This window comes from Notamacropus eugenii, chromosome 6, assembly GCF_028372415.1.
Source record: "Notamacropus eugenii isolate mMacEug1 chromosome 6, mMacEug1.pri_v2, whole genome shotgun sequence".
In the NCBI taxonomy this organism is placed as follows: Eukaryota; Metazoa; Chordata; class Mammalia; order Diprotodontia; family Macropodidae; genus Notamacropus; species Notamacropus eugenii.
The window spans coordinates 166,500,164-166,525,951 of NC_092877.1; the positions used below are offsets into that span (position 1 = coordinate 166,500,164).

The following is a 25,788-nucleotide window of genomic DNA, read 5'->3' on the forward strand; positions in this document are numbered from 1 at the left end:
TGAAGTTAAACCAAATATTGCAGCCAAATGTTTGGAAGTGCTCGCACCTAGAGTACATATAATGGGATTGCTACTTAGAACTTAAAGCACCACCCTCTGTGTACTCCTCCCACAACTGGAAACTCAGAGGTCTGAAGAATGAATTAGGATGAAGAAGGAGGGAAGGGACAGAATTACTCTCACAGAATACCTTATGTGCTTATTACTATAGTTCTCAAGACCCCACTGGTATGGTTTACATTAACAGTTGGCAATTTGCTCAAAGCAAAGGCATTTCTTTACTGTGGTTGTACAACAGAAATATGAACTAAACAGCACCTCCCTCCACAAATTTGGGACAAATATTCTCTGAGACATACATCTGGAGTGTTGACAGAAACAGAGAATGTAATAGTAGCAAAAAAATGTAGGAAATACATATGGCCAAAGAAACTCATGTTCTCAGTAACAAGGTGACCTAATGCCCTTTTTCTGTTCTCTCAAGAATCCTTTTGATAAGGGCTGGAGGCGGGGAGGTTTAGAGGAACTCCAAGACTGGAGCTCCCTGCATGGGCGAAGAAAAATGGGGAAGAATTCATGAACTCAAGCATTACTGAGGTCAAGGTAAAGATTTATTATGCTTTCCTGAGGGAAAGAGTTCTTAGGGAACCTGTAACCTTAGAGGGGGCAGGCAAAGTTTATATAGGATACTCTATAGTTGGTTGTTGTCCTTTGTTCTCAAAGAGGACCAAAATGACATCACCATGATAAAGTGAAATTTCAGCGTGTCCCACGGTGGCTGATCAGACCAATATGAGCTCAGAATGTTCTATCACAGGTTGGGCACAGGTAGTCCATGTGAATATTTGGGATGGACACTCCAAACTTTCACAGGCTATGACTACTTTGTGCTGTCTCAATTATGCTTTGCTCATAGAGCACAGCAACCTTTGTGATGTGGGCATGCCATGCTGAGCAATCCTGTGCCAGTGTCTCCCATGTTGCACAGTCAAATCTGAAGTTCTAGAGAGAGACCTTGAAAGTATCCTTTTATTGCTTCTTCTGGCCGCCATGTGATCACCTGCCCCATGTGAGTTCTCCATTCAACCAACCAGGGAGCGATTAAGGAGTGGTTAATTCTTAAAAGAACATGCACTTTTGGTATCTATTGCACAAGTATTTTACCCAGAGTTCATCAGGAAATAGCCCAAGGGGGAGGAGGGCTACATGGAGGTATGGTTTTAGGCCTGAAATATCATTAAATCAACTAATGGTCAGGGTTGACTAGGGAATACCAGGCTATTTTCATCAACGTCTTGTTAGACAAGATAAATGTAATGGAGTATACATATGTCTAAGTCTAAGATACATATGATTGATCAGTGAGTAGTAAATGTCGTTATGACCCAATGTATAGTACATTCAGCCAGTACACAGCTGGTTCAGACTAATAAGTTCTATAAGTACAGCTGCCTGCTTTATCAGAAAAGGCGGTAAATGTTGTTGCTGGGGCAAGCTGTCCTTGGGCTGGGGAGAAACTGCCTGGGATAGTGTTTTGAGGCTAGGGAGAAATGTAATTTTTAAAGAGAAATGTGGTTTTAGAATCAGGGTCCAAGCACATACACCCAAGCACCCCATCACTCTCATATTTCTCTTCTCTTGCTGGTGCTTGTTCTCCCTTGAATACATGGTTGTCTCCCTTCTCCTTGCTGTTAAAGGTCATGCTCCTTGAAAATGCTACCTCTCCCTCTTTCTCCATGTGTGTGTTTCTCTAGAGAGTTTCCACTTGGCTGTTGCCTCCCACCTAGAGGCTAGTGATGTGATGACACTGGTCCTCTTAAAGAACAAAAGATGAACAATGACAACTAAATTGACAAATTCTCAAATTGGTGGATAGGATTCTCCTACTGAACAAAAAGTTCTGAAGCTAGATGCCATGATAAGGAACTCTCCTATCCACCTTCTGTTCTCTAGTGTAGGTACACAAGGTCACAATCAAGATTTAATAAGCACCTACTACATGGAGGCCCTGTACTAAGCACTGAGGATACAAAAAGAGGAAAAAGACAATCCCTGCCCTCAAAGAACTTATAATTTAATGGTATATACAACACCCAAACAATACAAAGTAAGTGAGTAAGATATATAGAGGATAAACAGGAAATAATTAACAGAGAGGTTTCCTCATCTAGGGACATACTGATGAAGTAATTCTTCAAACAACAAAAATTCACCTGCTCTGTGACAATGTATAGTCTTAGATGCCTGAAGTACTGAGGAGTTAAGTCACTCCCCAGGAGCCAGTATGGAGCAGAGCCTGGGCTTGAATGCTGGTCTTCCTGACATCTAGCTTTCTAATCTGCTAAAGCTATACCATGTTGATTCTCCCATCTGGCATAGAACAGGTACTTAATAAGTGGTTGCTGAATTAAATTAAATTACATTAAATGGAAATGAACTCTTCTCCCCAGTTTGCCGTGTAATTCAAGATTGCTGTTTCTTATTAAAGGCTTAAAAACAACTATAAAAGTCCCCAAACGTTTAGTGACTTCATTTGCCCATGGTCAGCAACTGCATTTTGTCCTGATCTACCCAGGCAATGTTCTGTACTCTAAAAATATTCCTTCCCTTTGCTGGGCTCCATATCAAAACTATCCCTTCAGAATCTGGTCAGCAATTAGCTGTCTAAGAGAAAAAACAAGTGTGAATACCTAATAAAAGCTCTATACACCTACCCTGGGAGGGAGTAATATACTTCAAAAGAAGATACTTTTAAATGCTTTAACACCAAATTGCTCCTCTTCTAGTGGAATTTCAGACACTGTGATAGGCAGATGTCTGAGGCATCTGGTGGGAAGAGAGCCTTCCTGGTGCCTTTCAGATCCTACTTTGTCAAATGCATAAAGCCAACCCCATGGACTCTAGAACTTCACACACACAAATCCCGCCCCCCCCCCCCCCACACACACGGACAAATATGTTCCATATTATTTTATCTGAGGTTGCATTCTTAGATGCACCTGTCAATCCCTCTGGCTTTTACACATATTCCTCAGCACATTTAACAATCAACAGAGGCAGTCTTGAAATATTCTGTCTTATCTTCTCTGATACTCTGATGATATTGTGATACTTAAATGAACATGTGATCTCATCAATATTGATATTCTCTGTGATGGTACAATCAATCATCAAACATTATTAAGTACCTACAAAGTGTCAGGTGCCATGCTAGGCACTTGGAATATAAAAGAAGAATGAAACACTCCCTGCTCTCAAGATACTACATCCATTCAGGGATAAAAGTATGCAAATACAGCAAACATAGACAAAATAAATGCAAAGTAGATACTATGTGATTTTGGTGTCAAAGGCCCTGGTAGCTGGCAGAATTGTTTCAGGTAAATGAGCACATGAGCTAAATTTTAAAGGAGTCTGGGAGTTCTAAGAGGCAGAGCGAGAAGGAGGGAGAATATTACTGGCACAGAGAACAACTCATACAAAGCAGAGACAAGAAACAGGAGTGCCATGTATGAAGAACCATAAGAAAGTCATGAGCAACTTCTTATTTGTTCTTATCCTATCATAAATTTTCTATAAGCCTCCATTCAACTCACAGGGGGCCTTTATCCAGATCTCCTGACATTGTAAAGGTATCAATGGGCCAAAAACAGGTTGCCCATCTGCAATTCCTTACTTCTGTGCATGACCAGCTAACTTTGTTGTTTAGTCATGCATCTCTCTGGACTCTTTAACATGATTTATGGCACATATTTCTTTATTGGTTAGATGTGGCTTATTTAACTCTATCAAGCATGTTTCTAATATATAGATCCACATCTATAATTCTTAGACCACATGTGGTATTCCATGATTCATAGCTGTATAACATCAACCAAAGAATATTGGTATCAGGAAGTCAAGATAGCAGAGTGATCAGTAATTGCTATCCCCCTCCCTTTGTTGGCCTTGACAAGCCCAGAGAATATCTCCCTGGGAAAAATCCTGGAAGAGTGCGAGCAGCAGAAGGGGTAAACAGACTCTCAGTCTGTGAGCTAGAAAGATCGCTAAGGAGAGTTCCTCTTGCTGTGGCCAAGATGACCACTGCAGGATCAGAGCTGTCCCAGACAGACCCACCTCAACAAACCAGAAGAAGATCCTTAACCCCAGGAGGGTGAAGCCAGAAACTCCCAACACCAGGAAGACAGGCATGCCTCAGGAAGACACGAGCGCAGACAGGTGAATTTGCATGTGTTCTAACTCAGCAGAGGAGCCCCAGGGGTCCAGAACGCCCATCCCCCACACTTAATGAGCTAGCTCTAGCGTAGCTGCAGGAAACTCAAAAACACATCATCAGCCTCTGCTTTCCAGCACCAGCCAGCTCAGCACCAGGTAAGCTGCAGCGTTTTAGTTTCTGGATGAAAGAACCAGAGGCCACAATGCACAAAACCTCAAGTTTTAGGCACAAGAACTGTGGGACAGAGATCCCTGTGCCACAGACACAGAGATCTACTTTAAAAGCTGGGGAAAGGGTTATTATCATGAGTAAGAAAGGACCATACAATCTTTCTATGGGGACAAGAACCAAAACACAAATACCAAAGGCATCAGCACTGAAACTGAACTCCCACCTGAAACTTCAGAAGGAAAATTAACTGGTCTGAAGCACAAAGAATTTTCTTGGAAGAGCTTAAGAAGGATTTTAAAATCCAAATTAGAGAAATAGAAGAAAAACTGGCCAATAATTTTAAAAATATGAAAAAAAGAATTCACTGACAAGAACAGCCACTTAAAAAGGAAAACTGGACAAATGGAAAAGGAAGTACAAAATGTAACAGGTGAAAATAATTCCTTAAAAGGAACAATTGGATAGATGGAAAAGGATATGCAAAAGTTAGATGCAAAAGAAAACAATTTGATAAAAAACAGAATCGGGCAAGTAGAAGCTAATAAAACTATGAGACATCAAGAATCAGTCAAATTGAATCGAAAGAATGAAAAGATAAAAGAAAATGTAAAATATCTAATTGGAAAAACAACTGACCTGGAAGATAGATCCAGGAGAGAAAATCTAAGGATTATTGGTCTACCAGAAAGCCATGATGAAAAAAAGAGACTGGATAATATCATCCAAGAAATCATCAAGGAAAATTGCCCATAAGTCCTAGACTCTGAGGGCAAAATAGTCTTCAAAAGAATCCATCATCCACCTCCTGAAAGGGACCGTAAACTAAAACCACCAAGGAAAATAGTTGCCAAATTCCAGAACTATCAAGTGAAGGAGAAAATGCTGCAGGCAGCCACAAAGAAACAATTCAAATATTGAGGAACTACAGTGAAAATCACACAGGACATTGCAACTTTTACATTGAAAGACCAAAAGAATTGGAATATGATATTCTGTAAGGCAAAGGAGCTGGGACTACAACTAAGGATTAATTACCCAGCAAAGTTGAGCATAATATTTCAGACAAGGAGATGGAAATTCAATGAAATAAGGCATTTACAGACCTTCCCAAAGAAAAGGCCAGAACTCAATAGAAAATTTGATCTTCAAACACAGGTCTCAAGAGAGGCATAAAAAGGTAAACAGGGAAAAAGAAGACTTGTTTCACAATATGGGAAAACTATTTACATCTCTATAAGGGAAGATGATACTTGTTAATCTTGAGAACTGTATGCTTACTATGAAGTGTAAAAGGGATATAAATAGATAGAGGGAGTGGGTATAAATTAAATGATGCAATAACTAATGTGATTTAAGGGTGCGAATGGATGGTAATGGGAGATGTGAAAAGGAGGAAGCAGAAAAAAATAAATTCCTTCACAAGAAGAGACACAAAAACATATTACAGTAGAGGGAAAGAGGGGAAGGAGATGAGCATTGTTTGAGAGGTACTCTCATATGATTGGATTGAAGGAAGGTACAACAAACTCAGTTAAGTATAGAAATAAAATTAGCTCCATAAGCAATAAGAGGGGAAGGGGGAAAGAAAAGGGAGGGGAGGCTAAAAGGGAGGGAAGAAGTAGTAAGAGAAAAGGAGATGAAAAGGGAGGGGGGTTGAAACAAGGGAGGGAAGACTGAGGAAGGCAATCGTCAAAAATTAAAACTCTATTGTGGAGGGGAAGGGAAATAGGAGAACTAAAAGTATAAACAAGGGGAAAGAGGATGGGGGAAAGACATAGAGAGTAATCATAACTATGAATATGAATGGTTTGAACTCTCCCATAAAATGGAGGCAGATAGCAGAATGGATTAAAAACCATAATCCAACTATATGTTGTTTACAAGAAACACACTTCAAATGGGGGCATACACACCGGGTAAATGTAAAAGGTTGGAATAGAATATTTTGTGCTTCAGCTGATGAAAAAAAAGCAGGGATAGCAATCCTAATGTCAGACAAAGCAAAAAAAGAAATAAATCAAATAAAAAGAGATAAGGAAAGAAACTATATCCTGCTAAAAGGTACCACAAACAACTAAGCAATTTCATTCCTAAACATATATACTCCAAGTGGTATAGCACTCAGATTCTTAGAGGAGAAGTTAAAGGACTTACAGGAAGAAATAGATTGCAAAATTACACTAGTGGGGGACCTCAAACTTGCCCTGTCAGAACTTAATAAATCTAACCTCAAAATAAACAAGAAGATAAGGAGGTGAATAGAACTCTGAATGAGGTAGATATGATAGATCTCTGGAGAAAAATGAATGGGGATAGAAAGGAATATACCATTTTCTCAATGGTATAAGGCACATATACAAAAGTTGACCATAAAATCTCACAATCCAGTGCAGAAAGGCAGAGATTAGTCAATGCATCCTTCTCAGATCATAATGCAATAAAACTTATGTGTAATCAAAGGCCATGGAAATATAAACCAAAAACTAATTAGAAACTAAACCATCTAATCCTAAAGAATAAGAGGGTTAAACAACAAAATACAGAAACAATCAACAACTTCATTCAAGAGAATGACAATGATGAGACAACCTACCAAATTTTGTAGGATACTGCAAAAGCAGTTATTATGGGAAGTTTTATATCTCTGAATGCCTACATAAATAAAATAGGGAAAGAAGAGATCAATGAATTGAATATGCAGCTGAAAAAACTCGAAAAAGAGCCAATTGAAAATCCCTAAGTAAACACCAAATTAGAAATACTGAAAACCAAAGGAGAGATTAATAAAACCGAAATTAAGAAAACTATTGAACTAATAAATAAAACTAGGAGTTGGTTTTATGAAAAAACAATAAAATTGATAAACTTTTGTTCAATTTGATTTTAAAAAAGAAAGAAGAAAACCAAATTATCAGTATCAAAAATGGAAAGGGTAAACTCACCTCCAATGAGGAGGAAATTAAAACAATAATAAAAAATTACTTTGAACAACTGCATGCCCATAAATTAGACAATCTGAGATGGATGACTATTTTAAAAGATAAAAACTGGGCAGATTAACAAAAGAGGAAGTTGAATATTTAAATAACCCCATCTCAGATAAAGAAATTGAAGAAACCGTCAATGAACTCCCTAGGAAAAAATCTCCAGGGTCAGATGAATTCACAAGTGAATTCTATCAAACATTTAAAGATCAGTTAATTCCAATATTATATTATATATTATATATTATATTTGGGAAAGCTGAGGAAGAAGTAGTCCTCCCAAGTTCTTTTTATGATACAAATATGGTTTTGATATATAAACTAGGAAGAGACAAAACAGAGAAAGAAAATTATAGACCAATTTCTCTAATGAATATAGATGCAAAAATATTAAATAAGATTTTAGCAAAAAGAATACAGCAACTTATCACGAGAATAATACATTATGATCAGGTAGGATTTAAACCAGGAATACAGGGCTAGTTCAATATTAGGAAAACTATTAACATTATTGATCATATCAACAAAAAAACTAACAGAAATCACATGATTATCTCAATAAATGCACAAAAGCTTTTGACAAAATACAACACCCATTTCTATTGAAAATACTGGAGAATGTAAGAATAAATGGAACTTTCCATAAAATAGTAAGCAGTATCTACCTAAAACCTTCAGCAAGCATTATATGTAATGGGGATAAGTTAGATGCATTTCCAATAACGTCAGGAGTGAAACAAGGGTGTCCATTACCACCACTATTATTCAGTATGGTACTAGAAATGTTAGCTGTAGCAATAAGAGAAGAAAAAGAAATTGAAGGAATTAGGCAAAGAAGAAACTAAGGTATTGCTCTTTACAGATGATAAGATGTTATACTTAGAGAATCCCAGAGCATCAAGTAAAAAACTACTTGAAATAATAAACAACTTTGGCAAAGTTGGAGGTTACAAAATAAACCCACAAAAATCTTCTGCATTTCTACATATTACTTACAAAACCCAAAAGCAATACATAGAAAGGGAAATCCCAATTAAAACTACGGTAGTCAGTACAAAATATTTGGGAGTTTACCTACCAAAACACACCCAGGAACTATGTGAACACAATTACACAACACTTTTCACACAAGTAAAATCAGATCTAATTAAGTGGAAAAACACTCACATTGGTGGGTGGAGCCAATATAATAAAAATGATAATTCTACCTAAATTAATTTACTTATTCAGTGCCATATCAATCAAACTATCAGATAACTATTTTGTAGAGCTAGAAAAAATAGTATCTAAATTCATCTGGAAGAACAAAAGGTCCAGAAAATCAGGGGAACTAACAAAAAGAAATGCTAGGGAAGGTGATCTAGCTCTACCAGATCTCAAATTGTATTATAAAGCAGCAATTATCAAAACCACTTGGTACTGACTAAGAAACAGAAGGGTAAACCAGTGGAATAGGTTAGGTACTCAAGACACAGTAGTCAATGAATACAGCAATCTACTGTTTGTTAAACCCAAGGACCCCAGCTTCTGAGATAAGAACTCACTGTTAGGCAAAAATTGCTGGGAAAACTGGATAAAAGTGTGGTGGAAACTAGACGTAGACCAGCACCATACACAAGAATAAAATCCAAATAGGTACATGATCTAGGTATAAAGATGATACTATAAACAAATTAGTGGAGCAAGGAATAGTGTATTTATCAGATTTATGGAAAAGGGAAGAATTTTTGACTAAACAAGAGATAGAAAACCTTATGAAGTGCAAAATGGATAATTTTGATTAGATTAATTTGAAAATTTTTGCACAAATAAAGCCAATGCAACCAATATTAGGAGGGAAGCAGAAAACTGGGAAAGAGTTGTAACTAGTGTCTGTGATAAAGGCCTCATTTGTTGAATATATAGAGAACTGAGTCAAATGTACAAGAATACAGTTTATTCCCCAATTGATAAATGGTCAAAAGATATGAACAGGCAGTTTTCAAAGGAAGAAATTAAAGCTATTTACAGTCATATAAAAAAATGCTCTAAATCACTATTGATTAGAGAGATGCGATTCAAAGCAGCTCTGAGATATCACATCACACCTATCAGATTGGCTAACATGACAAAACAGGATGATGATAAATGTTGGAGAAGATATGGGAGAGTTGGCACACTATTTTATTGTTAGTGGAGGTGTGAGTTGATCCAACCATTCTGGAGAACAATTTGGAACTATGCCCAAAGAGCTACAAAAGTGTGCAAACCTTTCATCCAGCAATATTACTTCTAGGACTGTATCCCCAAGAGATCATAAAAATGGGAAAGGGTTCCACATGTACAAAAGTATTTATATCAGCACTCTTTTTGGTGCCCAAAAACGGGAAATCAAGGGGATGACCATCAATTGGGGAATGGCTGAATAAATTGTGTATATGAATGCAATGGAATACTATTGCACTATAAGAAATGATGAACAGAATGATTTCAGAGAGACCTGAAAGACTTATATGAACTGATGCTGAGGAGCAAAACCAGGAGAATTTTGTACACAGCAACAATCACAGTGTGAGAGTATTTTTTCTGGTAAACTTAGAACTTCATTGCAATGCAAGGACTTAAAATACTCCCAGTGGTCTCTTAAGGCAAAATGCCTTTCACATCCAGAGAAAGAACTATGGAATTCGATCTCAGAATGTAGCAGATCATTTGCTTTGGTATTGTGTTTTGGTTTATTTTATGATTTCTCACATTCATTTTAATTCTTCTACGCAACAGGACTAAGGTGAAAATATATTTAATAGGAATATGTGTGTAGAACCTATATAAAATTGTATGCCATATCAGGGACAGAGTGGGGAGGGAGGGGGGAAGGAGGAGGGAAGGAAAGGAGGAGAAGTAAAAAAATTTTAAGTTATATGGAAGTGAGTGTAGAACACTGAAAACAAATAAAATAATTTTTAAAAAGAGTGTATAATAAAGAATATTGGTTTTAAAAAGAAGTGACATAGAAAAGGAAGAAAAGAAGGAAGAAGAGAAGGAGGAGAATCAATGAAATGTAAAAAAAAAAAAAACCAAAAGAAAGAAGCAAGTTTGGAAAGGGTCATTGACAAGAAGGGTAGTATGCCTATTACTGTGTTAAAGTTTATGTATATTTAAAAGAAATCAATGAAGCAGGCATGATAGTTTCATGGTTTCATACATAATAGTCTTTTTTCTGTCTTGATTTATACATACAAAATTTCATGTTTGTTCACAATTTTAAAAATAATAATCCTTGCAAAATTTCCCAAAGGCAATCCAGTCTGTTCTCCTCGCATTCAGTTTTTGGCCTAGTTAATTGCCCATTTCTGGAGTCTGTTTAAATTATAATTACTGATGGATAAGCTTTATGGGTTGTTTATCTCACTGTATATCATGATTGGAACCAAAAAGCATTCCTCATTCATTTTATTTTCCCTGTGAAGGTAGTTAAACTGAAATTTTCTAAGTGGCTGTGGATCTCATTTTTGGCTTGCTGAAATCAGTATGATATCATATAAAACAGGAATGAATGGATCTCACCATCTATCATCTAAAATAATCTATAAATTTCTCAGACCTTTTTCTCTACACTTTTTTTCACTTGACCATTTTCCTCTCTCTGTCTCTGTCTCTCTCTCCATATACATACATATATATACATACATATATATATATATATACATATATATATTTGTGTGTGTGTGTTGTCTCAAAGCATGCTTGTTCTTTCTGACCCTCATTCTTTGGCTTTTTTTTAAAAACAAGTCTAATTTAATAAGAACACTAATCAAACTAAGATGTCTTTGCTTCTTCAAATCTTCTCAGCTAAGGACTACCACTGAAAAATAACCAGAATGCTCTCCCCTTAGATTCATGCAAAACTCTTAACAAAGCAATAACTTTAAAGGGGTGAATAAAGTTTTGCCCCAGATCACTTCCTGGAAATGGAAGTTTCTTAGAAGTGTGCTTCTTCCCTGATATACCTCACCTGTTGGTCCTCTGACAGCAGTCAGCACTATCCCTAGGCACCTATGGTTCTCTTCTCTAACACTCAGCTTTATCTCTCCTGTCCACTGGGTTAAGCATGGAAGAGAGGTACATTGTTGCACTACTGGGAGAGCAGTGAAATAGTCCATTCTAAATTTCAATTTGGAATATGAATTAAAAAGTGACTGAATTGTCCATTCCCTGTTACCTAGTCCTCCCACTATTGAGCATATTCCAAAATATTCATAGCAGCACTTTTGTGGCAACAAAGAAATAGAAACCATGTGGTTAACCATTACCCACAATCAGAGAATAGGTGAAAAAATCTAGGAAGTTGAAGTAATGAAATATTATGATGTGGGCCAGAATGGTGAAAATGAGGAATTCAGAGAATCATAGGAAGATCTGTATGAAATGATGCTGAGTGAAAAAGTAGCACCAAGTGAACAATATACAGAGTACAACAGTATAAATGCAAAGATCACTAAAAAGGAAGTTCAGCTCTTAGAAACCAAATGCCTAGTGAATGTCCTAGGAAAGAGATAATGAAACACATTTCCATATATATATATATATATATATATATATATATATATATATATATATATATATATATATATATATATATATAGTGTCAGATATACTCTTCAAATCATATATTTATTTTTCTTGCACAGGCTAGTCCCACAGAATACTTAGCTTCCTTCAAAGCTCATTTCAAACGATATCTCCTTCAAAATGACTTTCCTCTTTCATCCAATTGTTCGTGCCCCCTCCAATTATTATATATTATTATATTATATATTATTATATATTAGTAATACTTTTAACCAAAAGAAATTGGCATGACTGTGCTGTGTATATGGAAGAAATGATTCTTGATTGATTGACAGAATGCTGTACTAGATTCTGTACGCCTGCATAAGGGGTTGATTTCAGGTGGTGAGAGGAGGGGAAGGAAGGAGGGAGGAGGGAGAGAGAGAGAGAGAGGAAACCCTGTTGCACCAAGCTGAGAAAGGAGGGCAGTCTAGTTCAGGTTGCACCAGCATAGACCTGGCACTAGAATAGCTGGAGCAGATTTCAGGGGACTGAATTACCGGTAGCAGGGGTGATTTCCAGACTTTTCAGCCCACAGATACCAGAGACAACTTAGAAGGCCAGTGCCAGAACTGGGTGAGAGAGAAACATAGTCCAGCCCTGGCCCCAGCAAACTAGAAGCAAACTTTGGGAGTGATTCAATCAGTAGCATCAGTGTCTATGACTGTTCCTGAAGCTGTCAACCCACAGACAGATTGTGTGGAAGTCACCTGTTTCAACTTCCAGGAGCCAAGATAGTGGAATAAGCAGTAAGTCTCTCTGTTCCTCCATTACTGATCTTAAAAAACCCAGAGAATATTGCCCCAGGAAAAATCCTGAAATAGTGGAGCCAGTAGATAGATGAAGTCTTTTAACTCGAGAGGCTAAGGGTATTAGGGGAAAGGTCCCTTTTGCTGTGGCTGAAGGAGACCAGTACAGGATGGGAGGTGTCTCAGCAAGCCAGTGGCAAGCCCCACATCAGCAAATGAGTGGAAGATCCTGAGCCCCAAGGTGATAGAGCAGGCAAGCCCCAACATCAGGCACACACTAGCAACTACCACCAGCTGCAGTTCAGCACTGGGTAAGCTACCAGTCTTCAGCTGCCAGCACCTGAAGCTCTAGCACATAAAACCAATAACCAGATCCCTATTCCCCAGCACAAGAAGCCTGGGACAGTACTCCCTGTGCTCTAGAAGCAAAAATCAACTTTGAAAGTCAATAAAAAGGTAAACAACATGTGTAAAGAGCAACACCAAAAACAATGAATATAGAGAAATATCTCAGTGACAGAAGATCAAAACACAAATTCAGAAGAGGACAACATGGTCAATATACCCATATCTGAAACCTCAAAGGGAAATATGAACTGGTCTCAAGCCCAAAAAGTCTCCTTGGAAGAGCTTAAGAAGTATTTTAAAAGTCAAATAAGAGAGGTAGAAGAAAAATTGAGCAATTCCTTTAATAATACAATAGGAAAAATGAAAAATAATATACTGAAGAAAACAATTCCTTAAAAAAGTAGAATTGGCCAAATGGAAAAGGTGGTACAAAAGCTAACTGAAGAAAATAACTCATTAGAAATTAGAATTGGGCAGGTAGAAGCTAATGACTCTATGAGACATCAAGAATCAGTCAAACAAGATCAAAAGAATGAAAAATAGAAGAGAATGTAAAATAACTCATTAGAAAAACAACTGACCTGGAAAATAGATCGAGGAGAGAGAATTTAAGAATTATTGGTCTACCTGAAAACTATGATCAAAAAAATCCTGGACAGCATCTTTCAAGAAATCATCAAGGAAAACTGCCCTGAGATCCTAGAACCAGAGGGCACAATAGTCATCAAAGGAATCCATTGATCACCTCCTGAAATTGAAAATGTCAATGAATATGGTAGACAAATTCCAGAATTATCAGGCCAAGGGAAAAATACTGCAAGCAGCCAGAAAGAAACAGTTTAAATATGTGAAACTATAGTCAGAATCACACAGGACCTTGCAGCTTCTACAACTTGGAATATGATAATCCATAAGGCAAGGAGCTTGGATTACAACCAAGGATCAACTACCCAACGAAACTAAGCATAATCTTTCAGGAGAGGATATGGACATTCAATGAAATAGGGGACTTCGAGATTTTCTTGATGAAAAGACAAGAGTTCAATGGAAAATGTGCTCTTCAAATACAAGACTTGAGAGAGGCATAAAAAGGTAAACAGGAAAGGAAAAAATAAAATGTGTTATTCAGTAAGGGCAAACTGTTTATATCACTATATGGGAAGACAATACTTATAGCTCTTGAGAACTGTGTCTTTATTAAGACATTTAGAAGGAACATTTAGAAAAACAGGGGTGAGTTTAAGGGGACCTCAAAGTGATGATAAAAAACCTAATTAAGTGGTGGAAAGGGATTGTAAAAGAAGAGGAAAGGAGGAGGCAGAAAAGGGTAAATTACATTACATGAAGAGGCACAGAAACATATAGTAGAGGGAAAGAAGGAAGGAAGATGAGTATTGTTTGAATCTTACTCTCATTGGATTTGGCTCAAGGAGGGAATAACATACTCAATTAGCTATAGAAATTGAACTTCCCCTACAGACAGTATGAGGAGAAAGGAGAGAGAGAGAAAGCGAGCCCTCTTATGCCTCCTGACATACAACACTTGCAACTGTAGACTGCTGAAAGTTGAGAACTTCCCATGGTGAGATCATTTTCTCTCTCTATTGGTTTGAGCTGACATATTTAATCTTGCTTTCAGGCAAAGAGCTCTTTTACTATTTATGTAATATGTTTATGTAGCTTTTTCTAATCAATATAAACTTCACGACTTTTTTTTGGTATTTTGCTTGGATAAATGAATTCATCATTTATGATGGTTTTTTGTGTGACCAATATTTAACTGAAAGGGCTACATTTATAGGTGAAAATGAAGAGCTACCTTCCCTCTCTGAGAATGATCAGAGAAGTAGATTTTTTAAAAAGAAGTCCAAAACAGAGCCTATTATATTTCTCTGAAAACCCACTCCTCTTCAGAACTTCCCATTATTATCCAGCACACCATCATCACTCTAAGTGAGTATCTGAATAGGCCAAGGCCTCTCAGTGCATCCTGGGCTTTCTCCAGTCATCCTGCTAAATATCTGGTCAGTGCATCCAAATGGCCTAGGAGGGGAAGTGAGGCTGGTGACCTTGCACAGCCCTCCCTCACTCAAAACAAAGTCAAGTGGAAGTCATGTCATCATTTCTCTGACATCATGGTCTTCTTTGAAAATGAAGGACTAACACAGAAGATACTGGAGTGATCTGTCATCTTCTTCAGCTCCTTTTACAGATGAGGAATCTGAGGCAAACAAGGTCATAAAACTATAAAGTGTCTAAGGCTAGATTTCAATTCAGGTCTTCCCACCCAGCTGCCATTTAAAGTTCATCATATCCTTCCTATCTTTTGAGGTTCATACTGCCCTACTTGATGATTCTTATACACAACTATCCCCATGTCTATCTTACTATCTAAGGGTACCTCCCATCAACTAAGTATTTATCTGGTATGTACTGAATTACTTATGATGTCTCCCATATAGAATGTAACCTTCAAGGAGGCAGTAACTGTTTTGGCTATCTTCCTAGCCCCAGTGCATAGCACAGGGCCTAGTATCTGGTAAATCTTTACTTTAAAAACTTGCTGAATGATTGATTGGGATGCAAAATTATTCATCTGAGTCCATGCTATATTACTTAAAATTATTCCTTCAGGGCAGAAATACTTTTGTATTTGTATCCCCAGTCCTTCACATATTACTTGGCACTTAATGGACACAATATATAATTGTCAACTGATTGGTTCATTTTGTTTTAGCATTTTAAGCCAGCTGCTATCTGATGTTTTAGTTCTCTAATAATGGCCTTTCCTTGACTTTCTACCTGGTATCATAGTTTCTCCAAGTAAGTCCTTTAGTACCTTTGTACCACTCTCCAGTACTACTTATAGTTCTACCCCAAAACCTTGCCCCTGTAGGTGGGTTTCTGTTATCTTGCTGTCAAATCTCACACTCCAACCACCTGCATTTTGACCCCTCACCCATTATTTGCTTCGTTGAATCTATACTCCTTTTGACTCATGGGAAGGATGCTTGTGTCTGCTGACAGATCTCTTTGCCATGACCATCTGGCTACCTGGACCACTTCCTGTTGCTTTCTGCCATCTTTCTCCACTTGCCAGGACACTCACCTGCTGCCTTCCTGAATAACTCGATGCCTCCTACTCACCTGCACTTCATGGTCTTGGTTTTTGCTTCTGAGTCTTGCCCTGGGCACAAATTCTACCCTGGTATAGCTGCCTTCCGGATCCAAATATCATAAGCCTTGTAACTAATGAAGGCCTAACCCTGAGTTTCACAACTAGAAAATGGTAAAAACAAGGCTCAATTGATCAGTTAATTGGTCAATCAATAGTGAATAATAAATCAGTCAATAAACATTTATTAAGTACCTACTATGTGATGGGCACTGTGCTTGGCACTTGAGGAACGTTATATAACAAGTTGAGCAATAGTTCACAAGAAGTCAAGAGGTTCCTTTTGTTCTAACCAGAAGAAACATGGACTTCCAAAGAATCCTTCTTCTTCAATTCAATTCAGTCAATGTGTAAGTGTATTAAGTGTAAGGAGAGAGGTTCCCTGCTGTAGTAGAAGATCCAGTCACAGAGGCAGGGACACGTGAGTTTAAATTCTGCTGCTAAAGTATACTGCCCATGGGGCACTGTTATGTACTCCCAAGCAATTCTCTAAGACCAGAAGTTGCAGACTGCAGTTGCTACTCTGCACTGTAGATTTGCAAAGCAGGGCAAGCTCTTTATGGAGAGTTTCCTTAGCATATGAAAAGAGTGGCCCCTCTCCCTCAAAAAAAAGAAAGAAAGAAATCTGCAAGGGACTGGAAAAGCAAACACAAAAACATGAAAAGGACTAGTCCCGAAGTAGTTTAAATTCCATTGGAGGGGAAGTCAATTCACAGTATAATAAAGAAGCTTCATGAGACAGAGAGCTCTAAGAACTGTAGAGATCAGATCCTGAGGAGCACCAAAGCTTTGCTTCATTGACATTATGGAAATCCTCTTACTTTTTATCCTATAATTACAAAACTGGAAAAACAGACAATATCCATGCTATTGGAGTCTAGAAGATAGGAGGCATCAGATCTGGTCCCAGTCATTGGTCAGTATTCAGGCCACATATCTCAGAGACAGATAGACTCAAAATTCTGAGTTAGACAGTAATACTAAACTACACCTAGAGTTCATCCATCAGCAGCAATACCTGCTAAAAGTGGGAGCTACAGGGACTGGGGCAAATATAGACATAGAAGTTGTGGAATGGAGTAGAAACTTGAGGAAACCACTCCATGGTGCCTCTTACAGGGCCCAGGACAATACTGTAAACAAATGAGACTAGAAGAGGATTATTTACTGATGGGTATTATTATTATTATATATATCTGACAAATTCTATTTGTCTCCCTTCATATGTCAATAAAATTGGTCATGGATTGTATACTATGAACATCTTTGATTGTAAAAGAGAGAGGATAGAGGTCTTGGGAAAGGGAACCTGTCAGATATTGATGTTCCCAGATTATTTAAGTCGTAATAATGGGGAAGAGGAGTGAGAAGTACTCCAAAATATATCTAGATCCTCATAGCAAAGACTCTCTTCCAAACGGAAATTGCAGAATAGAAGGGGAATTTAGACGTATTCACTAATAATGCTAATGGAAAGGAAGATATAAAGGAGAGATGCAAAGTCTTATGTATTTCAGAGAAAGCTGGGATCACGCTGGAGAGATGAGAGAAAGCATGAAATAGACAGGATTTTAGCTAGATCTTGAAGTGGGAAGAAGGGAATAAAGTGCTGGAGCTTGGCATCACAGATGATGTCTGCTATTTACTACTTGGAAGAATCTTGGACACACATATCCTTTCACAATTCTGGGACTCCATTTCCTGGCTTGTAAAGTGAAAAATCTGGACTAGATAGTGTCTAATTTCTCAACTTTAAAACTGCCTAATTCCTAATAGAAGGATAGAAACCAGACAGAACTAACAGGTCATGGTGGGGAAGGGCATTCCAGATGGAGGAAACAGCACAAGCAAAGGCAGAGAAGTCAGAAATTTGGAATATGTTCATAATTCAGCAAGTTGATAGTTTGTCTGGAGCACAGAAAGAATGAAGGGGAGGAGTGAGAGATGACACTAAAAAAAGCTAGATTTAGGGGGTAAGGAACAGCTTCTGGAGGACCTTGAATGCCAAAGGAGTTTGGATTTTATTCAGTAGGTAATTGTGAATTATTGAAGTTTGGGGCAGGGAGGGTTATATGACAGCAGTTGTTTTAGAAGGAAAAAAATAACGTAAGGATCTTCCTCAATTCCAATCTCCTATCAAGTATTGAACTCTCCCCTCAAATACTCTGTTTTGTAACTCTCTAAAGCACTAATGAAGTACCTGCATTTGTGTTTTATCCCACTACTAGACTGTACGTTCCATGAGGACAGGAATCAGGTCTTAACTAAACTCTGTATGTACTCTGGCACCTAAAAAATCACCTCTCTTCAAAGAGGCATGTAATAATTATATTAAACAAGTATTGGGCATCTACTATGAATAAGATATTTTGCCAGGTGCTAGAGATAAAGATAAAAATGGTGTGGTCCTTGCCCTCAGAAGCTTAAAGTATAGTAGTGGTTATATGGTAGAGAAACAGAATAATTCAAGGGAGACAAAAATGGTAGGAAGATAGGGATTTAGAAAAAAAGGCACTAGAAAAAAATGTGAAGGGGGAGACCATTTTCATTTGGGAGGATAAGAGAACTCAACCTGAGCTGAGCAAGGAGAAAAGAGATAGATTCTGACATTTTAGATTTGAGGGACTAGTGCCTTCCAGGCATGGGAGATTGCCTAAAACAATTCCCAGAGGGAAAAAACCTCCTATTTTGTTTGGGAAACAGCTAGTAATACAGTTAGACAGGAATATAAAGTGCATAAAGGAGCATGATATGAAAAATAATAAACATTTGCTGAACCAAAAAAATGAAAGTTGGAAATGGGTCATCAAATGTGGAGAGCAATCACCAAAGTCAAGGCAATAAATAGGTAATGAGACCCAGAACTAGAGAAGTGACTTGAAGAGAAAACACAACAGGAAACTCCATGGATGTAAGTGGGAGGGCAGAGTCATAAGTGAATGCATTTTTGTACCTTAGTGTTCCTGTCCATGACCAATAGAATAGATCTTCCACCATGCTTGATACTTGTTTAATTGAATTATTTTATGCCTGTTTGCAGAGAATGGCATGTTAGGCGCTGAGGGAGATACAGAGCTTAGGTAAGACCTGATTCCTGTTCTCATGAAACTCAGAGTCTGGTAGTGGGATATAACACAAATAAAGATGCTCAGTAAGTCCGTTAGAAAGTTGTAAAACAGAGAATTTGATGGAAAAGTTCAATTCCTACTTGGTGAAAATTCTATTCCATTGAGTAGACAATGGACTCAGAAATTGCTCTGGTCAGCAGAGCAAGATAAGGTAACTCATAAGAACTTCAGAAATCCACCAAGTCTGAGGATTTTAGATTCCACATGGCTGGGAATTTTTAGGCCCAGGAAATTGTACCAGGAAAGCCAAGGCCAATCAAGTTTGTGTGTCAGCTTTGTCTTCTTTTAGGTAAAATCTCTCCATGTTGGGGGAAAAGTGGGGAGAAAGGTGGGGATGGAGAATGTGTATCATGGAAAAAAATTATCCTATCCATGACTTCTTGGATTCCTTCTAAAGCAATGAGACTATGGAAGATGGGGAAGAAATCAGGTCTTACCTAAACTCTATGTCTCCCCTAGCACTTAACATAGCACCCTCTACAAACAGCCATGTAATTTTTCAATTAAACAAGTATTAATTAGGGTAAAAGGTCTGTTCCACTGGTCATGGATACAAACACTCAGGTTCAAAAGTATATGGCAAATAACCTTTAAGTTAATGTGAATTTCTCTGCTACCAATGACATGTATTTATATAATTACAATTATCTCTCCAAAAATCTTCTTTCTAAAGTACTCCTTGATAAAAATCAAAGATCCCTCAACATGATGAAATATAAAGTCCTGAGCCTGGTATTTACAATCCCCTAGAATCTAACTCCAACCTATCCTTCCAGTTTTGACTTATCAGATCAAATGGACTATTAGTTTTCCCCCAAAGTGATCTGTAATCTTCTACCTCAGTACATTCATTCAGGCTATTCTGCATATCTGAAATGCATTCCTTCCTCACCATCTTTCGGAATCCTTATCTTCTTCAAAAGTCATACCTTATAATGCCTTATTATCAATCAAGTCACTTCTTATGAAAGTTTTCCTAATTCTCCCAGATGAATATCTTTCTCCTCCTCAGATTTGCCCTGATTCAATTTGCCTTCTTTGTCTTCAACTTGCCTTATCTTAGGTTCTATTTATCCAGATAGAAAGAGACATGAATTTTCTGACATGTCCAGTGCTGGAATTTCTTTGTTGAACTATGGATCCTTATAATGAGATTTTTGTGTTTTTTTTTCTTTTTTTTTGTTTGTTCATAGTTGGGGGGTAGGGGAGTTAGAGGTGGAGCAAGGTGGATTTAGAGAGGCAGATTAAATAGGGTAGAATGTAAGATCCTAGAGGGAAAGAGACTGTTACATCTTGTAACAAAAAATCTTTGCTTTCCTCCCTCCTTTTCCCCAATCCCCACCCTACTCCTTAGCATAATACCTTGTAGTATGTTATATGTACCTAATGGCAGATGGTATCTACTAAAGCAATGTTTGTGGGATGACTCAATAGAACGAATTCCTGGAGTTCTACGCCAACTGACAAAAAACTTCTCACAAAGAGGGAAATGAGACCTGACCAAGTCAATAGCCCAGATGCGGGTCTAAAGAGTGCCCAGATTACAAATTCCAGCCCTGAGTTTCTGCTTTTCTGTTCAACCCCTAAGCCCTGCAACCTCTTCCACCTGCAGGTTAAAATAATGTATTATTTATAAAAATTGTTATTACCAAATAAGAAGAAAAGTCTAAAAATAATTGTGTGTAATCAAGGCTAGGCAGGGAAGGGAAAGAGCAGGAAGTTACAAGTGATTACAAGGATGAAATAGTAAGAATGAGGCAACTGAGCAAGAGGCGGTTATCTTTTTTTTACTCTGAATCATTGGCAATACCCAATGATTCATTGCAGTGGTTGGGTTATATTCTTGTTCTGTAAGCAAGAATGCAGGGACATAAACTTGTTTCTCAATTTCACAAGGTGTGGAAATCATCATAAAAAAATGTCATTTCTGTGTAAAGTATTTAAAACCTGAGTCTGTTTACCCAAGAATGAAAAGGCAATACCTATACTAGCCCTAGAGGCACTTAGACATCTTTGTTGCTATGGGTATCTCACAAATTACTTAAAGCAATCATGTATCTCTCTAAACATAACAAAACTTGATCTTGTCATCCAATGGAAAAAAATGTGTGTATTTTCACATAGGTATATACATGCTCCCATTAGATAGATGGACAGATATCTATGTACATATGTGCTCATATGTACATACATGTGTATAAGTATATGCAAGTATGTGTTCATATATGTATTTATGTATACATATATATACATTGTGAGGATGTGTTTGTATGCACATATTTTATTTTGTATGCATATATTTGCATGTGTATAAATGTGTACAAACAGACCACATCTATTTACAAGGTTTCTATGACCAATAATGATGTATAGTCTGAATGAGAACAATGCATGGATGCTGTAATGGTTACCACCAGAAGAATAAGCTGATGAGTTTAATAAATACATAGAGAAGTTAACTGTACCCCAGAGGTGACCTAAATATGAAAATATCTATAAAATAATATGACTGTAAATTTACTTTTTTCCCTCTTTTTTTTTTCTTGCAGCTGAGGATTTATTTAAAAGATATCCAGGGAAAGGTAGGTGACATGGAAGAAATAGAACAAATGTGAACCTTTTCATATAATTATAAAACACTGGAGATAGAGGGGACCTTATAGATCATTTATTTAAGCCAATTCCTTCATTCATTTGAAGAAACTGAGATCCAGAGCACAGAAAAGACTCACTTGAGATTACGAGAAAGTTAGTGGCTGAATCAAAACAAAATCTGGGGTTCATCCAAAGTTCAGCCCTTTTTTTCATGATGTCTTTCCTTCCCTGATACATTTATGAGTCATCTTAAATATATCATTCATTGTACTCCTGGAACCTCTTGGCCCTGGAAGTTCCACACTTGTACTTCTCACCTTGGATATCCTCTATGTTTCTGCGGTCTCTTCCTGCAACAGGCTGGTTCCTCCCAGAACCTCCATTTTTAAGGATGCCCAGGTCAGTCATGTCTTCATTCTTCTCCAGTATAGAAAGGGATTATTCTCTAGATTTTCTCCACTATACCTCATTAGGTCCTCTCCACCACTGTATCCCCTGTTTTTCAGCTTCCATTTAGTACATTGGAAGATGGACAGCTAGGTGGCTCCAATGATAAAGTGTGAGACCTGGAGTCAGGAATACTCATCTTCCTGAGTACAAATCTGGCTTCAGATACTTACTAGCTGTATGACCCTGGCCAAGTCACTTAATCCCGCTTGTCTCAGTTTCTTTATCCGTAAAATAAACTGGAGAAGGAAATGGCAACTCATTCCAGTTTTTTGCCAAGAAAAACCCAAACAGGGTTGCAAAGTCAGACAAAACATAAGAACAATGGAAGAACAACCCATTTGAAGAAAACTTCCTTGAGGGAACAAACTATCTTTCTGCTTGTATTTATAGTTCCAGTGCTTAGTACAGTGCCAGGAATAGTAAAAATTTTTAAGAAATCTTGGTTGACTTGTCTGACTTTACTATTCTTCTTACTTAGAGATGTTATCATCAACAGTACATCGATCAGAAAAGTGAGGCACCAGAGACTAAATGACTCACCTAAGATTCTGAGATCTAATTTTCCTGACTCAGACTAATAATGAATCAGTAGATGGGTACAAAAAAAGTGAGCAGTCTGAGAGCAGTTTTTATTGAGCCCACTTTGTCCTCATCATCTGAAAAATGGGGGAAATTAAATTAGACCTACCTGATTCATAAAGTTGTTGTAAAAGATGTGCTTTGCAGCCTTTAAGGTGGTACAGAAATGTGAGTTATTATTTTTGTCACAAGAGAGAAAAAGGAAGCAATTTTCCTGTTTCTTATAACTTAAAAATTAAAATATCAAAGGAAAAACAGAAATGATTGCAATAGATCCCATCATTAGTAGCCCTCTCCACCTATACCTCCCTACCTCCACCCCCATCCAAAAAATAGTGCATTCACTTTTTGCCTAAATGATCACTACCTATCTGGGGTCCCAGTACCAATGTAATTAGAAGACCTATCATTTTTCTCCCTGACTTATTGTTACCCTTATTTATTTTTATTTGCTTCTCCATAGTCTATTTCATTTAAAATCAATACTGTCTACAATTACAGAGAACTCAGGGATACTTGAACAAATGAAATAAACAGAAAATCATCAAATCTCAGATTAACGCATAATTTCAGTGAACCTTCTTTACAGGAATCAACCCTTTAGCAGCAGACTTGTGAATATTCCCTAGTAGGAGTTCAATAACTATTTGAAGGAGAAAGAAAAGAAAATCAGTTATTTGCTTCATCTCCCTTGACTTCCTCTAATGAAGTTTTTCACAAGCTATAAATAACTTTAGAAGTCATCTGACCTCATTTGACAAATGAGGAAACTGAGACCCCATGTAAGACCATAACAGTCAAAAGTAACAGAGTTGGGATTTGAACTCAAGTCCCATAGTTCCAGATTTGGAGTTTTTTGCTCTGCACTTACCTCCTGTGCAGCAAAGCAGAAGGAGGAGAAGTGAAGAGTGTAGCAATTGCATAACTAATAATTGGCTATCTTTCATTTTATGTTTATTTTAATAGTTAGATATCCTCAATATAGGTGGCAGTTCAAAAGTGATCCACATGTTTTCATATTGTACATACTTCTGAGTCTCATCCAACAGATTCGTGATAAAGATCCACTCCAATGAATTAGAGGGAGTCCTTCCTATAGATCCTTTAATATTTTTGTGGGCAGCAATGCAACTTTTGGCTTGCCCATAAATTAGTCTTTCCATCTTCCTATCTGGATGATATTCTCTGATCATACAGTTCTATTTTTTTTTAATATCACTTTTGCACAAAATTCATCATATGCTATATTCTCTTTTCTCCCATGATGCCTTTGTCCATCACTTTTCAGGCCACATGAAATTTAATTTCTGCCAGGATCATATTTTGATATGTGATCTTATAATGTGGTCAGTCACTCAATCCAAGTGCATCTACTCAATATGTGCCATTTTTTGTCATGTTCTCCCATAAATCCTCCACAGGACGTCCACCTGCCATGCTTGGGGCCTTTCTCTCCCTCTTGACATTGCATGTATGCCAATGGAATATACATAATGTCCATCAGCTATCCCTTCCTTTCACTTCAGGAATGACTTACTTTCTTCTCTGTTCATACAAGTTACCACAATTACCTTCATATGACTTGTAATGAATAATTCTTCGTTGGGAATATGAAGCAGCCTACTCATACCCATCATGGGCCTCTCCATTGTCCTTTGAATGACTTGAAATTTTAATTCTTCAGAGACCATGCCATTATATGCCTGTGAATTATGGAACTTTGAAGTCTTCAAGACTCAGGTACCAGAGTACCCCTGAGACTAGAGTGTTTACAAGCATAGCATTAAGACAGTAAATTTTCATGTTGGAGAGGAGTTTGGAATTGCTGGAAGTGCTATGACTTTCTGAAATGCAATATGGCCCCCTTTCTATCTTCCATTAAATCTGGGTCCAACTCAGAATCCATCTGCTGGTACTCCTCATTATAACCGCTATGGTCTCTTGATTCTCATCAGATTTCTTGACCTTCCACAGCTTTGTCTTTCCTAGCATGACAGCAATTTTCCACGAAGTCCTCAGGGTTGTGAGTGTTTTTTCTTCTTTCCTGGAACTAGGTTAGATAACTAATCCCTCCAAAACACCCTTGACTTTAAATTGTTAAAATTTAAAATAACTTTAAATTGTTACCCTAACACAGGACTCTAGAAAACAACTTGATTTAGAAAAGAGAAAAAAATGAGGCAAGAAGTAAAAGTTGAAGCAAAAATATGAGATTAATACTTGACCATTTGAAAATTGAAAGGAATAACTGATACAAATTACTGTGAAAAGAAGATAAGTTACAATAATAACTACAATAATCAAAACTATGAGAATGAGATAAAAGTAATGAGAAGGAGGAAGACAGAGGTGAGTGTAATGGAATTAGAGGCAAGACCCATGATTTCATTGAGCTTGTAGGCAAGAAAACTCCTTCTATCTAGGTAGGTTGGCACCATCTCTGCATGAAGTAACCTAAGAGAGCTACCTTGAGTCCTGAGATTAATAATAATTTCTTAAACCAAAATTAAGAGAAATTAAACTAAATATATGAAACTATGCAATGAATAATTAATTAAAATAAAATAAAATCAATCAAATAATTTTCCCAGAGGCAGAGCCAAGATGATAGAATAAAGGCAGGGACTCGCCTGAGCTCTCCCCCAAACCTCTCCAAATATCTTTAAAAAATGATCCTAAACAAGTTCAAGAGCAGCCAAACCCACAAAAAGATTGAGTGAAACAAATTTCCAGCCCAAGACAACTTGGAATGTCAGTAAGAAAGGTCTTTTGCACCAGGATGAGAAAGAAGCAGAATCTAGGG

The 25,788-nt window shown here is 37.4% G+C and overlaps 1 long non-coding RNA gene across 1 annotated transcript in view; it reads left to right on the plus strand.

Moving 5' to 3' along the window:
• The first annotated feature begins 994 nt into the window (after window positions 1-994).
• LOC140510831 (uncharacterized) overlaps window positions 995-25,788 on the plus strand; it is a 68,919-nt gene continuing 44,125 nt past the window's right edge. Inside the window, exons 1-2 of the long non-coding RNA XR_011969379.1 lie at window positions 995-1,069; window positions 21,911-21,943. This is a non-coding gene — a long non-coding RNA (uncharacterized lncRNA). The remainder of the gene's footprint in view (window positions 1,070-21,910; window positions 21,944-25,788) is intronic.